The following is a 15,679-nucleotide window of genomic DNA, read 5'->3' as shown; positions in this document are numbered from 1 at the left end:
AAATTCCAGTTCCTGTTTTAGAGGTGCTCTAGGTGGCTTCAGAGGACGGGTGGAAGCATCTGCCGCGTGGGGTAGGTAAGGGGCTGAGGTAAAGGAGGGGATGAGAGTAACTGTCCTGAGGGTGCAGTGGCTTTTATTGCTGTGGTTGCTTTCTCCTCTGCTTATCAGGTGCCACAGGCAAGGTGGGCTGTGAGAGTCTTTAGAATAGGAGCAAAGCAGGTCACTGGAATGCTTCATAGTTCATTCAATCTATCGCATTATTTGTAGCGTGCAAATGTTGAAACAACATCTCATGCTTTTCTCACTGTATAGTCTGTGGGTTTGTTTTTTTTTCTATCGTCTTTTATTGGGATATTTGGTGTTGCCTCACAGCTTCCAGAGTGTTCACAATGCAGATGCAGCACTTCTGTTCCCTGGACTGGGCAACAGCAATCACGTTACCCAGGCCCCACACTCTTTTACATTAGTTGTTGATAGGAAGGCAAATTTAATTATAGCTAGTACTAGTTAGGGGGAGAGAGTGGGATGGACACTTGTTTGTTTGAAAAGCCACAATTGGCATAATAAGAAGACCTGGGCTCGCTTTGTTTTTGTTTTTTTTTTTTTTTTTTTTTCTGTTGCTATTGCCAGTGACTATATTTTGATGCAGAGTCTTGCCTATGAAGGTCGGTTTGTTGCAGCAGTTGATGCTGATATAGCTGTTGTGGCTGGCACTTAAGATCTGAAGCGAGTTTGAGTATGCGTTGAATCTTAGATAGTTTTTCTGTACTGCTTTTGTGACTGTATTTTTATTTGCCGTAAAAATGTGAAAAACTTGAAAGCCCTGCAATGCTTCTGACTTTATAACAGTTCATGAAGTGAACTCCACTGCATAATTTTAACGTTATGTCAGTGCTAAGTATAGGCTAAGTATAGTACAGATCCTTCCCATTCTGTGTTCCCCACTATCTCCTGGAGAAGACCTAATTAACATGACACTCCTCAAGTTTCAGGAAAGGTTTAAGGTGCATTTTTTGTTATTTGAGGTTGTTCTGTTATTGAGGGTACTATATGTTCTTCCAGTACCTGTAATTTACAAGGGATGTTCTGAGTATTTTAGATCAAATAGGGATGACTGCTACAAAGTTTCTGGGTATTATTGCTGTGTTCTCTGCTACAAGAGGCATAAAAAATTCATAGATAGGAATTCACAGCCTTTTTTTTTTCTTAGTCGAAATGTATGTTTTATAGCTCTTACAAAAACTATAGTATAGAACGATTTGTGCCATGATCTTGCTAAAAAAAAAACCACGCTGCATTTGTACATAAGTTGAACATTAATTTATTTATATGTTTAGTGGTTATAATGGTCCACTTAAGAGATACAGCCTATAGTATTAAGCGGTTAACTTTGGTATGGCTTATGTTCAAGAAGGCCATTTGGATAAAGCACAGTATCACTTATGTGAATACGTATTGAGGAAATGTGTTTCACTTAGGAAAAAGTACAGCAGAGAGTACAGCTCTGTTTATGAAGCCATTTACAATTATGGCAAGATACAGTAGAAAACAGTTTGTTTCCAGTCTTCTTTCCAGAGGCCTGGCACGTTTAATGTCCGTAGCTTCACTTAAAGGAATGTGTTTTTTTCCTTCTAGCACTTTAGATATATTTAAAGCCACTAGTAGGCTCCAAATATTATATGATAGTCTTTAACGAGACTCTTTTCTCGTGTATTAGAGAGGACAATGTGTGTTGTTTTTTTTGTTTTTTTTTTTTTCCTCCCTGGAGTAATACAATTGAAGGATTGAAGGCGAGTGTGCTGTGTTTTCTTAATGGTTACTATTTATACACTGGTTTTCTGTTCAGTTCTGTATTACTTCTTACCTGAACTTGGGGAGTTAAGACAGATCAAAGCTGTGCATTGGTCCAGATAAGAAGTGAAAAACGATCAAGAAGTGAGACAGCGGTAAGAGTAGCAATTTGGAGCAACTGCGAGGGGAGTAAGGATTGTGAGATGTCAAATAAGCAATAGCGGAACTCTTTTATGAACTGTGGAGTAATCCTGGGGAATGTGGGCATTAAACCGTGAAGTTGATAAACAGAGATGGACAGGATCAGAAGCTACAGATTGCAATAGTTTTTTTTTTTTTTTTTTTTTTTTTTTTAACAATTGTAATCTAGCTTTTTAAAAGCAGCTTGTATTAAACTACTCTGATAGGGAAACCTGCCTAATGCTTGTCTTGTAACCTCTCATCACACCTCTCAAAGACCTCATTGACTTTGAGAGCTATTCATGATTAGTACGAGGAGTGTTTTAGTGCTAGTTGCAGCATCACGGGGGGTAAGCAGCAAAATTCAAGTTACTTCAATATCATAGAATCACAGAATATCCGAGTTGGAAGGGACCCACGAGGATCATCGAGTCCAGCTCCTGGGTCCCCAAGGGACGCAGTGTAAAGCAGCTGTTTGATTTGATTTCACTTGAACTAGGAAGGAGAGAGGTCACTTCCTTGCCAGATCATCAGGGGCAGAATTCGTCTTATTGCATAAAATACTTGGAATCATAGAATATCCCAAGTTAATTGTGACAGATCGAGTTGACATCATGTAGGTCTGAGCACAGCAGGCACTCTTGTGACTGTCAAAGCAGAAAGGCTAAACTTCCAGAGTTCTGCTAAAATCTGTTATCTAAAAAGTACTGTAAACCCACACATGAAGTAATGCCAGGGCTTGTGAAAGCTGTTCGAAGGTTATCTGCTGCATCCCTGTCCTCATGTAGTGTTTTTTCTAACAATAACCTTTGTTACAGGTGGCTTCTTAACTACAGCGTATCTTATTATGAGCATTGTCCAGTTGTGTAAAATTACACCATTTGTTCTCCCCCAGACTTGGTGATCTGTAGGAGATGACCACAGGAAAAATATGTAAATATTTTTTAGCTGAGGTTTGCACATTTTTCCGATTGCCTAGTGGTTGTTCTGATCTTGATGCGTCTCTAAAACCTTTGTCTACCTTACCCCTCCTCTTTGTGAAATAAGATGCACATTTGTGCCAAAATTATGTACGTTGTGCATAAGGTGCACAATGATTATGGGGCATTTTCAGCTTTTCACAGGTAAGGGTCCACGTTTACCTAATCACTTAAGTGTAGTCCTGGCTTTAAGCATAGGCATAGCTAATGATTATTACTCAAGTGGTTATAAAGTTTAAAATGTTAGTTTATATATATATGTATATATATATAAATGAAACTGAATCTGTGGAGTAAAAGACTTTTCTGCTCGTTGCGTATACTCACCTATCAGCAGACTCATACGCAAGCTGATCCAAACTGGGTGCCAAGCTGTGCCTTTTTTATCGCCTCGAATGTGCAATCTGCGCACCTCGGGTGTACCTTCTCTATTAATTATCTCTTACATTGTGCCACCCCATTAATATCAGTGGATGTACCCAGCAGTGCCGTGGGGCTACACAGAACGTGGAAATTTCTAGTATGTTAATGTTACTCTGTTAACAAAACTGACGTACTAGCCGCTTGCTGTTTCTATTTTTTTTTGTTTTTATTTTCAGTAGTCTCCTCAAAAGTTGTTGTGGACACGTTGTGTATCTTTTCTGTTCTTCCAGGATTCGTTCGTCAGGAAAGACGACCATGAAATCCGAGGGCTGCGGACAACCGTCTACCAGATGGTTGTTGCAGTTGCCTTTGGTCACGTCATTCGTCCCTTTAGCTCGCCCTTTCCTTTATCTCGAGTTGAATTTTTGTGCAGCGCTATGTTTGCAGTGGTAACATTGCGGCCAAGGTGTTTTCGATTAAAAACGATCTTAACTGTAATAGTGAATTCACTGGGTGTGGCTTTGTATAATGACTCCCACGATCAAAACATTTTTCTCCTTTGTCACAGACAGGAGAAAAGCTCTTTCCAGAGAGATGGAGAAGGAATTAATTATACCTCTGCCTCATCCTGAGACCAGAAGACATGGAGTAACTGTAAGCTGCGATTCTCAGGAGACGTACTAAGAGTCTCGGGTTCCTTTTCTGCCCGCCCCCCAAGGCCTTGGGCACGTTGGGTTCACCCTGGGAAGGGCACGTTGCTCAGGGCAGTTATTTCCTCCCCGAGATGATGCGGGGTGCATTTTTCTGCTGCACTTTTGGTTTTCCAGGTGTGGTTTTCCACGTGGTTCGCACTGCTTCCATTATTGAGAAGGCGGTTTGGGAAGCTGTGTCTGCCACTTCTCAGGATTTTCTGCCAACACCTGCTGGCAAAAAAAATCAGTAACGCGGGTGGAGCCACGTAGGACTTCTCAGAGGTAAGCCTTCGGCGTACGGGGACGCCTAAACTCGTGAGCCGAGCATGCAGGACGAATGTCCGTGGCACGAAGATCAAGGACGACTTCTCAGGGGTAAGCAGCTTTCCCTTTGTTTCCCCGTCCTCTCGAGAGCCCTCTTTATGATGCTTGTACACACTTCAGGCTCACAACACTCATTTTCTCCTCTACTTAGTACTCCTAGTCCCTGCCTAACCCGCCCTCCCCCCCCCCACTTTCCAAAGACCTACGTGCTCTGCTCAGGTCCCTCCTGAGGTCTTACAGATCTTTTAAATCTGCTCAGCGTCCTTTCCGGCTTGTACTGTGCCATTATTTTTTCCCTGCTCCTTTTGAGAATGTCTGTACCCTTTTCAGATTTCGATTGGGTTGGCTTTTTTGGACCCGTCTGCATAGCCTTTTGTTTTTTAGATAGTCTACTAAGGTATGTTACTTCTCCTGTGAGTTATTTTACTACAATGAATTGTACTTTTGTGGTTTGTAATCTGTTACACTCCTAGATTATTTCCACCTATGTAAAGAAAGGTTTCAGCTAATTACAGTCAAAACCAGTTTTAATTACCTACTTGGTCGTATTGTCATTTCAATAATCAGACCTGAAGCAAAAGCACAGGAATTGTTGCTTCTAGTAACACTCCACACACTGTTGAGCTAAGCCAAATAAAAAACGCAGCTGCTGCTCTCTTTATCCCTTCCTGTGCTTTGCCCTTCCTCTTTCCCAGGTGATTGGGGCAGGGTGCCAGGTGGGGCCCAATGGTATAAGAGCCGCAGGTGTCCTATCAGAGAGCTCATTCTGCCTGAGCTGCTCTTTGGGGTAAGTGCTTTGTTTTTCCTTCAGTCAGATGCAGGTTTTTTTTTTTTTTTTTTTTTTTTTTTAAGGTGGGTCAGAGTCTAGGGGTTGGTGCGTTTCCGAGATGAAAGAGACAAGTACATCTATTTAAAGTAACATCTAGTAGGATCATTTAAAGTAAACTATACAGTAGTAGATGCCTTTATTGCATGCAGCTCTTCTTCAGGTAATTCTTATAGTATAAGTAATTCATTTCCCATGTTTTGGTCATGATGTTTGTAGCGTGCCTGTTTATGTATGTGTTTGGCCTGGAGCTGTCCTGCCTGGCAATTAGTGATGGTAGCTGATGTGGTGGTTCATCAGCGCAATAATACATTGTCCTGAATCTTTTGGGAAAGACATCTGGTCTGTCTCTGGGCGAATACTCAAGCTCTGGGCGAGTACTCAAGGGCAGCTGGCACAGTGTCTTTTTTCTGTTTTTTCCCAGCAGTAGGTAAACCTTAGGAGGAATTTGTCAAAGGAAACAGCGACTGTCAAGTTGCTGTTCGGCAAAAAACTGTCAAGTTTTTGTTCGGCAACTCGGTGACTGGTTTGATCTGCTTCTCGGAGGTAGAGGCAAATGGACTGCTCTTTTGAAATGATAAAATAAAAAATATGAAGTTTGTCAAATGTGGCAGTGCCTGTTTGCAGTCTGTTTATTGCTTTTGCCAGTGGTAGATAACACTTATAAGGAATCGGTCAAAGGAAAGAGCGCCTTCTGGAACCGTGAAGCTCTGCGTTGGCAACTCGGTGACTGACTTGACCTACTGTCCATCATCAGAGGGAAGCGGACTGCTGTTTTGAAAATAAGAATTAAAAAAAGATATTAAAAATTAAAAAAAACTAGGGTGCTGCTCTGTGGCACCTGGAGGACTGCCACTCTGCGTGGCAGTTAAAAGAATGTGATTTGGAGATGGAGAGCAGCAGAGGTAAAGCAGCTGGGAAGACAGGTATAGGTATTGCAGTAGGTAGGCTGCGGTTATGAGGTGCCTCAGGGTGTGCTTTTCGTCTTGTTTCTGTCCTTCCGTCGTGCAGCCTTGGAGAGGTGAATTCCCCATGTTGTGGAGTGGTGCAAAAAAGGTGAGAGGGTGTTGTGGTTTAACCCGGCCGGCAGCTAAACACCACGCAGCCGTTCGCTCACCCTCCCCCCTCCCTCTCTGGGACGGGGGAGAGAAACGGGAAAGTGAAGCCGGTGAGTTGAGATAAAGACAGTTTATTAAGACAGGCATATAATAATAACAATAATAATAATAATAGTGATAATGATAATAGTATTAATAATAATAATGTGTAAGAAACAAGTGATGCACAATGCAATTGCTCACCACCCGCTGACCGATGCCCAGCCTATCCCCGAGCAGCCGGCAACCCCACCCCGGCTAGCCACCCCTATATATTGTTTGGCATGACGTCAGATGGTATGGAATACCCCTTTGGCCGGTTTGGGTCAGCTGCCCTGTGTCTGTCCCCTCCCAGCTCCTGCTGCACCCCTAGCCTGCTCGCTGGCAGGACAGAGCGAGAAGCCGAAAAGTCCTTGGCCTGGTGTAAACACTGCTCTGCAACAATTAAAACATCAGCGCTCTTCTCATCCTAATCCAAAACATAGCACCCTACCAGCTACTAGGAGGAAAAATTAACTCTGTCCTAACTGGAACCAGGACAGAGGGTTATCGGCCCGATCAGTTTCCTTCAACAAAGCTAAGGCAGGTCTTTCAAGAGAAACAGCCTGGTTGCCTGTGCTGTACTGTGCACGCTGCTGACCTAAGCCACGCCAAAAACAGGGCTGCTGTTCCTCCTGCTCTCTTTACCTCTTGTCATGCACGGCCCCTCCCATTTCCCATGTGATTGGGGTGGGGTGCTGGGTGGGGTGCAATGGTATATGAGTTGCAGGCATCCCATCAGAGAGCTCATTCTGCCTGGGCTGCACTTTAGAGTAAGTGCTTTGTTTTTCTTTCAGTCAGTTGCAGGTTTCTTTAGGTGGTTAAGAGTCTATGGACTGATGCGTTTTGAAGTAGAGACCGGTACGCCCATCTTTGTGAGGTAACAACTAGTAGGATCTGTTAGAGTAAACCAATCTAGTAATAGGTGCCTGTATTGCATGCAGCTCTTCTTCAGGTGAGTAATTGTTATAGCATGTTTACGGATAGGATGGCAGTGTTACTTTGTGTGTTTACTTTGTGGTTCTGGGTCCCTTATGATTTTTGCAGAATTGCAGGGCTTACTTGTGAGTCTTTGCCCGTATGTCAAATCTTATCAAAGTTACAACCTTGGTGGCAAAGTGATGGAGCACGGTTTCGGAGGTAAGTATCATCGAAGCTCCCTGTATAAGCACGTATCTGAAAAGAGCAGCAGTAGACATGTAAGATGTAGTCTTTTTCAGGGTTAGGGACAGTTTGTTATATTTTTGGAGCTTTTGCCTGCAGTTTGGCTGGCTGTAGAGTCTTTAGACCTTGCAGCCTTCTAGATTTTAAGTGCTTGGAATTCACGTAATAGAGGTGTGCTTAGGAGGTGTTGCTGCCTAACTTGTTTTTAAGAAATGGTGGGGTACGGTTCCTCGACCGCATAAGCACGGTAGTATTACCAAGAGACTGAGCAGGGTCCCCTTTTTCATCTGTAATGGGTATGTCTGTGATTGCTGCCGTCCGGGCACGTTTTCATGCCCATCACTACAGTTACTTTACTACATCAAATAGAGTAAAATTCCAGTTTCTCTTTTAGAGGTGCTATAGGTGGCTACAGAGAATGGGTGGAAGCATCTGCCATGTGGGGTAGGTAAGAGGCTGAGGTAAAGGAGGGGATGAGAGTAACTGCCCTGAGGGTGCTGTGGCTTTTGCTGCAGTGGTTGCTTTCTCTTCTGTTTACCAGGTGCCACAGGCAAGGTGGCCTGTGATAGTCTTCAGAACAGGAGCAAAGCAGGTCACTGGAATGCTGTTTGGTTCCTGAGACAGGTGTTGTAGAGGAAAAAGCTTGTCTGGCGTGGCAGCTCCTGATGGTGGTCGTCTTCGGTAGGTGAAGAGGTGCCTGAAGCCCCATGCCGTGGAGCCTGAGTACACCTCGCTGAGGATGAAGCCTGCTTTCCAGCAGTTCCCAAAACTGTGTTGAGGCTGAAATGCTGTGTCTGTGTTTGGGTTGCACCTTGGTGAGTGTAGGGATAGGAATCAAGCTGGTGCAGCAGAGGGCCAGGCTCCATTGTCCTGTAGTGTGTTTTGACCCATCAGCATAGCCTTTTGGTTTTCAGATAGCCTACTCAAGTATGTGATTTTCCCTGCGAGTGGTGTCATTACATGGAATCTTTTTTTTTTTTTGGCTTGTAATCTGTTATGCTCCTAGATTTTTCTTTCTATATAAAGAAAGGTTTGAGCTAATTCCAGCTGAAAAAATTTCAGTTACTTGCTTGGTCATATTGGCCTTTCAATAGTCAAAGCTGCAGCAAAAGCATGGGGATTGTTGCCTCTAGAAACACCCCAGTTCTCTTGTCTGCAGTCTGCATGCTGTTGAGCTAAACCAGATTTAAACAAACAAACAAAACCCCCCCAAAAAAACCACACAGCTGCTGCTGCTCCTGCTCTTTCTACTTTCTTGTGCTTTGCCCCTCCCCTTTTGCAGGTGATTGGGTTTGGGTGCTGGGCGGGGCCAAATGGTATATGAGCTCCAGGTGTGCCATTAGAGAGTTCATTGTGCCTGGGCTGCTCTTTGGGGTAAGTGCTTTGTTTTTCCTTCAGTCAGTTGCAGGGTTCTTTGGGCAGGTTGGAGTCTATGGATTTCTAGATTTTAAGTGCTTGGAAATCACTTACTAGAGGGATATTTAGCAGAGGTTGCTGGCTCACTTGTTTTTGGGATGGTGGGATCCACTTGTGTTTTTGGGTTATATTTGAATCTCTAGAAGTATGAAGCAACTTGTGTAACTCTCCAGAGGACTAAAAAGAGCTTGATTACACACTACAAGAGGCTTGACCACGTAGGCGCAGTATTTCCAAGAGACTGAGCAGGGTCGTATCAGAGTTACCTTTTTCATCTGTAAAAGGTAGGTCTGTGATCGGCGCCGCCCGGGCACATTTTGGCGCGGCGCCGCCCGGGCACATTTTGGCGCGGCGCCGCCCGGGCACATTTTGGCGCGGCGCCGCCCGGGCACATTTTGGCGCGGCGCCGCCCGGGCACATTTTGGCGCGGCGCCGCCCGGGCACATTTTGGCGCGGCGCCGCCCGGGCACATTTTGGCGCGGCGCCGCCCGGGCACATTTTGGCGCGGCGCCGCCCGGGCACATTTTGGCGCGGCGCCGCCCGGGCACATTTTGGCGCGGCGCCGCCCGGGCACATTTTGGCGCGGCGCCGCCCGGGCACATTTTGGCGCGGCGCCGCCCGGGCACATTTTGGCGCGGCGCCGCCCGGGCACATTTTGGCGCGGCGCCGCCCGGGCACATTTTGGCGCGGCGCCGCCCGGGCACATTTTGGCGCGGCGCCGCCCGGGCACATTTTGGCGCGGCGCCGCCCGGGCACATTTTGGCGCGGCGCCGCCCGGGCACATTTTGGCGCGGCGCCGCCCGGGCACATTTTGGCGCGGCGCCGCCCGGGCACATTTTGGCGCGGCGCCGCCCGGGCACATTTTGGCGCGGCGCCGCCCGGGCACATTTTGGCGCGGCGCCGCCCGGGCACATTTTGGCGCGGCGCCGCCCGGGCACATTTTGGCGCGGCGCCGCCCGGGCACATTTTGGCGCGGCGCCGCCCGGGCACATTTTGGCGCGGCGCCGCCCGGGCACATTTTGGCGCGGCGCCGCCCGGGCTCTTTTATCTCAGGTTGAGCTAACAAGCAGCAGAAGTAAAGCAGCTGGGAAGAGAGAGATATTGCAGCAGGTATGCTGTGGCTGTGAGGTGCCTCAGGGTGTGCTTTTTCTCTTGTTTCTGCAGGTGCCTGGTGCAGCCTTGGACAGGGAAATCCCCGTGTCACGGAGCAGTGAGGGAAGGTGAGCGTGTTGTCAGCCTGGTTGTCCCTTAACCGAAGCGAAGGGATGTAGTGGGTTTATGTGGCAAGGTTTTGGTAGCAGTGGGCTCTAGGGGTGGCTTCTGTGCAAAGAATCTAGAAGCTGCCCCACGTTCGATAAGGGCCCCGCTGCTGAGCGGAGCCAATAAGTGATGTTGTTTGCGTGTCTGTGAGAGCATATTTAAGACAGGAAAAAAAAAAAAACATGCGGTGCCACACAGCAGCTGGGAGAGCAAGAGGAGTGAGGAACAGCCTTGCAGGTGCCAAGGTCAGTGAATAAGGGGGGGGAGAGGTACTCCAGGTGCCGGAGCAGAAGTCCCCTGCGGCCTATGGCGAGGACCATGGTGAAGCAGGCTGTCCCACTGCAGCTCATGGAGTACCCCGGTGGAGCAGGGTTCCACGCTGCAGCTGGTGGAGGAGACCACGGTGGAGCAGGTGGACCTGCACTGACAGAGGCTGTGGCCTGTGACAGACCCCTGCCGGAGCAGATTCTGGGCCGGACTTGTAGACCGTGGAGAGGAGACCACGCAGGGAGGGGGAGTGAGAGAGTGATTGTGGTGGAGCTCAGTTGCCCACCTGTTGTGGTTTAACCCGGCTGGCAGCTAAACACCACACAGCTGTTCGCTCACCCTCCCCCCTCCCTCTCTGGGATAGGGGAGAGAAACAGGAAAGGGAAGCCTGTGAGTTGAGATAAAGACAGTTTATTAAGACAGGCATATAATAATAACAATAATAATAATAATAGTGATAATGATAATAGTATTAATAATAATAATGTGTAAGAAAACAAGTGATGCACAATGCAATTGCTCACCACCCGCTGACCGATGCCCAGCCTATCCCAGAGCAGCCGGCCCCCCACCCTGGCCAGCCACCCCTATATATTGTTTAGCATGACGTCAGATGGTATGGAATAACCCTTTGGCCAGTTTGGGTCAGCTGCCCTGTCTGTCCCCTCCCAGCTCCTGCTGCACCCCTAGCCTGCTCGCTGGCAGGACAGAGCGAGAAGCCGAAAAGTCCTTGGCCTGGTGTAAACACTGCTCTGCAACAATTAAAACATCAGCATGTTATCAGCGCTCTTCTCATCCTAATCCAAAACATAGCACCCTACCAGCTACTAGGAGGAAAAATTAACTCTGTCCTAACTGGAACCAGGACCGATATCCACCCCTTATTCCATACCATTTATGTCATGCTCAGGTTACGCTCTTTCCAATACCTTGTAATTAATCACTATTTTCATCTATGATATATAGCAATCATGGTAGTGATGACATACAGTATTATATAATAAACAACATACTACAATTCAACTCATGGGCTATTCTCACCCAGTATCAAATCCCCTTGAGGTACACACCGGACCTCCCCATTCTTTTGCATTACCCACCAAGTGCATCCAGGTCCCTGAGCAAAAGCAATTCCACGAATGGGTTTGCCTTTTCCCGAGGCAGGAGTAGCCCAGACTATTTTACCCAGCATGTTTCTTACGTGCACTACAGGAACTTTATCCCCTTCTACAGTGCGTAACAGGTTTGATTGGGCAGGTCCAGCTCGGTTGGCAGATCCCCTGGTATTGACTAACCAGGTGGCCTTTGCCAAATGTGTATCCCAGTTTTTGAATGTCCCAGCACCCATTGCTTTCAGTGTAGTCTTCAACAGTCCATTGTATTGTTCAACTTTTCCAGAGGCTGGTGCATGATAGGGGATGTGATACACCCACTCAATATCATGTTCTTTGGCCCAAGTGTCTATAAGGTTGTTTCGGAAATGAGTCCCGTTGTCTGACTCAACTCTCTCTGGGGTGCCATGTCGCCATAGGACTTGCTTTTCAAGGCCCAGGATAGTGTTCCGGGCGGTGGCATGGGGCACAGGATATGTTTCCAGCCATCCGGTGGTTGCTTCCACCATTGTAAGTACGTGGCGCTTGCCGTTGCGGGTTTGAGGGAGTGTGATGTAATCAATCTGTCAGGCCTCTCCATATTTATATTTCAGCCATCGTCCTCCATACCAAAGAGGTTTTGACCGTTTGGCGTGTTTGATTGCAGCACATGTTTCACAATCATGAATAACCTGTGCTATAGTGTCCATGGTCAGGTCCACCCCTCGATCACGAGCCCATCTGTAGGTTGCATCTCTACCTTGATGGCCTGAGGTGTCATGGGCCCATCGGGCTATAAATAATTCACCTTTATGTTGCCAGTCCAGGTCCACCTGAGCCACTTCAATCTTAGCAGCCTGATCCACCTGCTGGTTGTTTCGATGTTCTTCAGTAGCCCGATTCTTGGGCACATGAGCATCTACATGGCGTACCTTTACAACCAGGTTCTCTACCCGGGCAGCAATATCTTGCCACAATGCCGCAGCCCAGATGGGCTTGCCCCTGCGCTGCCAGTTGTTCTGCTTCCATTGCTGTAACCACCCCCACAGGGCATTTGCTACCATCCATGAATCAGTATAGAGATAGAGAACTGGCCACTTTTCTCGTTCAGCAATATCTAAAGCCAGCTGAATGGCTTTCACTTCTGCAAACTGACTCGATTCACCTTCTCCCTCAGCAGCTTCTGCAACTCGTCGTGTAGGACTCCATACAGCAGCTTTCCATCTCCGATGCTTTCCCGCAATACGACAGGACCCGTCAGTGAACAAGGCATATTTCTTCTCATTTTCCGGTAGCTTGTTGTACAGTGGGGCTTCTTCAGCACGGACCACCTCCTCCTCTGATGATATCCCGAAGTATTTGCCTTCTGGCCAGTCCATAATCACCTCCAAGATTCCTGGGCGACTGGGGTTTCCTATTCGAGCCCGCTGAGTAATCAGTGCAACCCACTTGCTCCATGTAGCATCAGTTGCATGATGTGTAGAGGGGACCCTTCCTTTGAACATCCAGCCTAGTACCGGCAGTCGGGGTGCCAGGAGGAGCTGCGCTTCAGTACCGACCACTTCCGAAGCAGATCGAACTCCTTCGTATGCTGCCAATATCTCCTTTTCAGTTGGAGTATAGCGGGCCTCAGATCCTCTGTATCCCCGACTCCAAAATCCCAGGGGTCGACCTCGAGTTTCCCCAGGTTCTTTCTGCCAGAGGCTCCAGGTGGGACCATTCTCCCCGGCTGCGGTGTAGAGCACATTCTTTACATCTGGTCCTGTTCGGACTGGCCCGAGGGCTACTGCATGAACTATTTCCTGCTTAGTTTGTTCAAAGGCTTGTCATTGCTCAGGGCCCCATTCAAAAGCATTCTTCTTAACGGGTTACTTGGTAGAGCGGGTTTACAATCAGACTGTAATTTGGAATGTGCATTCTCCAAAACCCCACGACACCTAGGAAAGTTTGTGTTTCTTTTTTGCTAGTTGGTGGAGACATAGCTGTTATTTTGTTGATCACATCCATTGGGATTTGACGACGTCCATCTTGCTATTTTATTCCTAAAAACTGGATCTCTCGTGCAGGTCCTTTAACTTTATTCTGTTTTATGGCAAAACCGGCCTTCAGAAGGATTTGGACTATTTTCTTCCCTTTCTCGAAAACTTCTTCTGCAGTGTCACCCCACACAATGATGTCATCGATGTACTGCAGGTGTTCAGGAGCTTCCCCCTGCTCCAGCGCAGACTGGATCAGTCTATGGCAAATGGTAGGGCTATGTTTCCACCCCTGGGGCAGCCGATTGCAAGTATATTGGACTCCCCTCCAAGTGAGAGCAAACTGTGGCCTGCACTGTGCTGCTAGAGGGATGGAGAAAAATGCATTAGCGATATCAATTGTGGCATACCACTTGGCTGCCTTTGATTCCAGTTCATACTGGAGTTCTAGCATGTCCGGCACTGCAGCGCTCAGTGGTGGCGTGACTTCGTTCAGGCCACGATAGTCCACTGTTAGTCTCCACTCACCATTAGACTTTCGCACTGGCCATATGGGACTATTAAAAGGTGAATGAGTCTTGCTGATCGCTCCTTGGCTCTCCAGTTGACGAATTAGCTTATGGATGGGACTCAGGGAGTCTCGGTTGGTGCGATATTGCCGCCGGTGCACAGTTGTGGTAGCGATCGGCACTTGCTGTTCTTCAACCCTCAGCAACCCCACAACAGAAGGGTCCTCTGAGAGACCAGGCAAGGTAGACAACTGTTTAATGTCCTCTGTCTCCAAGGCAGCTATGCCAAAAGCCCAGCGGAACCCTTTTGGGTCCTTGAAATATCCTCTTCTAAGATAGTCTATGCCAAGGATGCACGCAGCATCTGGGCCAGTCACAATACGGTGCTTTTGCCACTCATTACCGGTCAGACTCACTTCAGCCTCCAATACAGTTAACTGCTGGGATCCCCCCGTCACACTGTAAATACAGATGGGCTCTGGCCCTTTATAGCTTGATGGCATTAGAGTACATTGTGCACCGGTGTCTACCAAAGCCTTATACTTCTGTGCGTCTGACGTGCCAGGCCATCGAATCCACACAGTCCAATAAACTCGATTGTCCCTTTCCTCCCCCTGGCTGGAGGCAGGGCCCCCCTAGTCCTGGTCAGAATCTTTGTTTCTGTGTTTAAAGGACTGCCTGCTGGAAGTTGGAGCAGCAAACTTTTCAGAGAACCCCTTTTTCCCAATTGTTTTCTTTTGCAGTTCACGTACCCGTGCCTCTAGGGTCGCAGTAGATTTTCCATCCCATTTTCTCATGTCCTCTCCATGGTCACGTAGGTAAAACCACAGGGTGGCGCGGTGTGTGCCCACCATATTGTCTTCCTTGCATAGATGAACGTTTACCCCTAATAGCTGAGACACTGGTTTGTACAGGTGGGGAGGAAAATAATCTCTCTTCAAGTTGGTGGATCTTTTCAGAAAGTTTCTCCAAAGTATTCTCTTTTAGCCGGTGGACACTGGTTCGTTCAGGTGGAGGGGAAGATAAATTCTCTTTAAGTTGGTGGACCTCTTGAGAGAGTTTCTCCACAGCCGAGACGCAGGCCTGTAGGGAAGAGGAGAGATTTCCTTCGTACTGCCGGAGTGTTTTAGTCACTTCGTTCACTGTGGGATTCTCCTCCTCTTTCCAGGTTAGTATTGCCAATGAGCTGGCATATGATGATGGTGCACTCCGTACAAACTTCCGCCACATGGGTGGTGTACACTGGACCTCATCTGGATCTGTGGATGTTTGTGCGTCGTCTAGGTCCTTATAAATTACTTCCCGTACGGCCAATTCCCTCAGGTACTGAATTCCCTTCTCCATGGTGGTCCATTTGCCTGGTAGACATACAAGTTCTTCCTTGAAGGGATACCTTTCCTGCACAGCTGACGGGAGATGCCTCCAGAGGCTGCGAGATCGTGCTCCATCTCCAATTGCTTTGTCAATACATGCGTCCCTAGCAAGGGATCCCAGCCGCCTGGCTTCCTTGCCCTCTAATTCCACATAATTGGCTCCGGTGTCCCAGCACCGGAGCAGCCAGGTGACAAGCTGCTCACCTATACAGCGACCAAAATCTTTTCGCACATCTCGTAGCTCACGCTGGTATAGAGTCCGGGTAGTTACTGTTGATTTTTTGACATCCCCATCCTCCTCTTCAGTCTCCTGCACCTTTGATGGCCCAGC

The 15,679-nt window shown here is 47.5% G+C and overlaps 1 protein-coding gene across 9 annotated transcripts in view; it reads left to right on the top strand.

Annotated features, from left to right (window-relative positions):
- LOC308199676 (uncharacterized protein) overlaps window positions 1-15,679 on the top strand; it is a 49,542-nt gene that overhangs the window by 12,621 nt on the left and 21,242 nt on the right. For 3 of the 9 annotated variants that reach the window (XR_013954814.1, XR_013954816.1, XR_013954817.1), the window contains 2 exons: window positions 3,883-5,117; window positions 5,581-7,334. The gene's annotated coding sequence lies outside the window, so the exon portion shown is untranslated. Of the gene's footprint in view, window positions 1-21; window positions 5,118-5,580 lie in introns of those variants that run through there. The other 6 variants (XR_013954813.1, XR_013954815.1, XR_013954820.1 and 3 more) reach the window with 5 other exon arrangements.

The sequence above is a fragment of the Anser brachyrhynchus genome, assembly GCF_964034855.1.
Source record: "Anser brachyrhynchus genome assembly, chromosome: 9".
Lineage (NCBI taxonomy): Eukaryota > Metazoa > Chordata > Aves > Anseriformes > Anatidae > Anser > Anser brachyrhynchus.
Note: the sequence above shows the minus strand (reverse complement) of the source record. Positions and strands in the feature narration are given on the sequence as shown.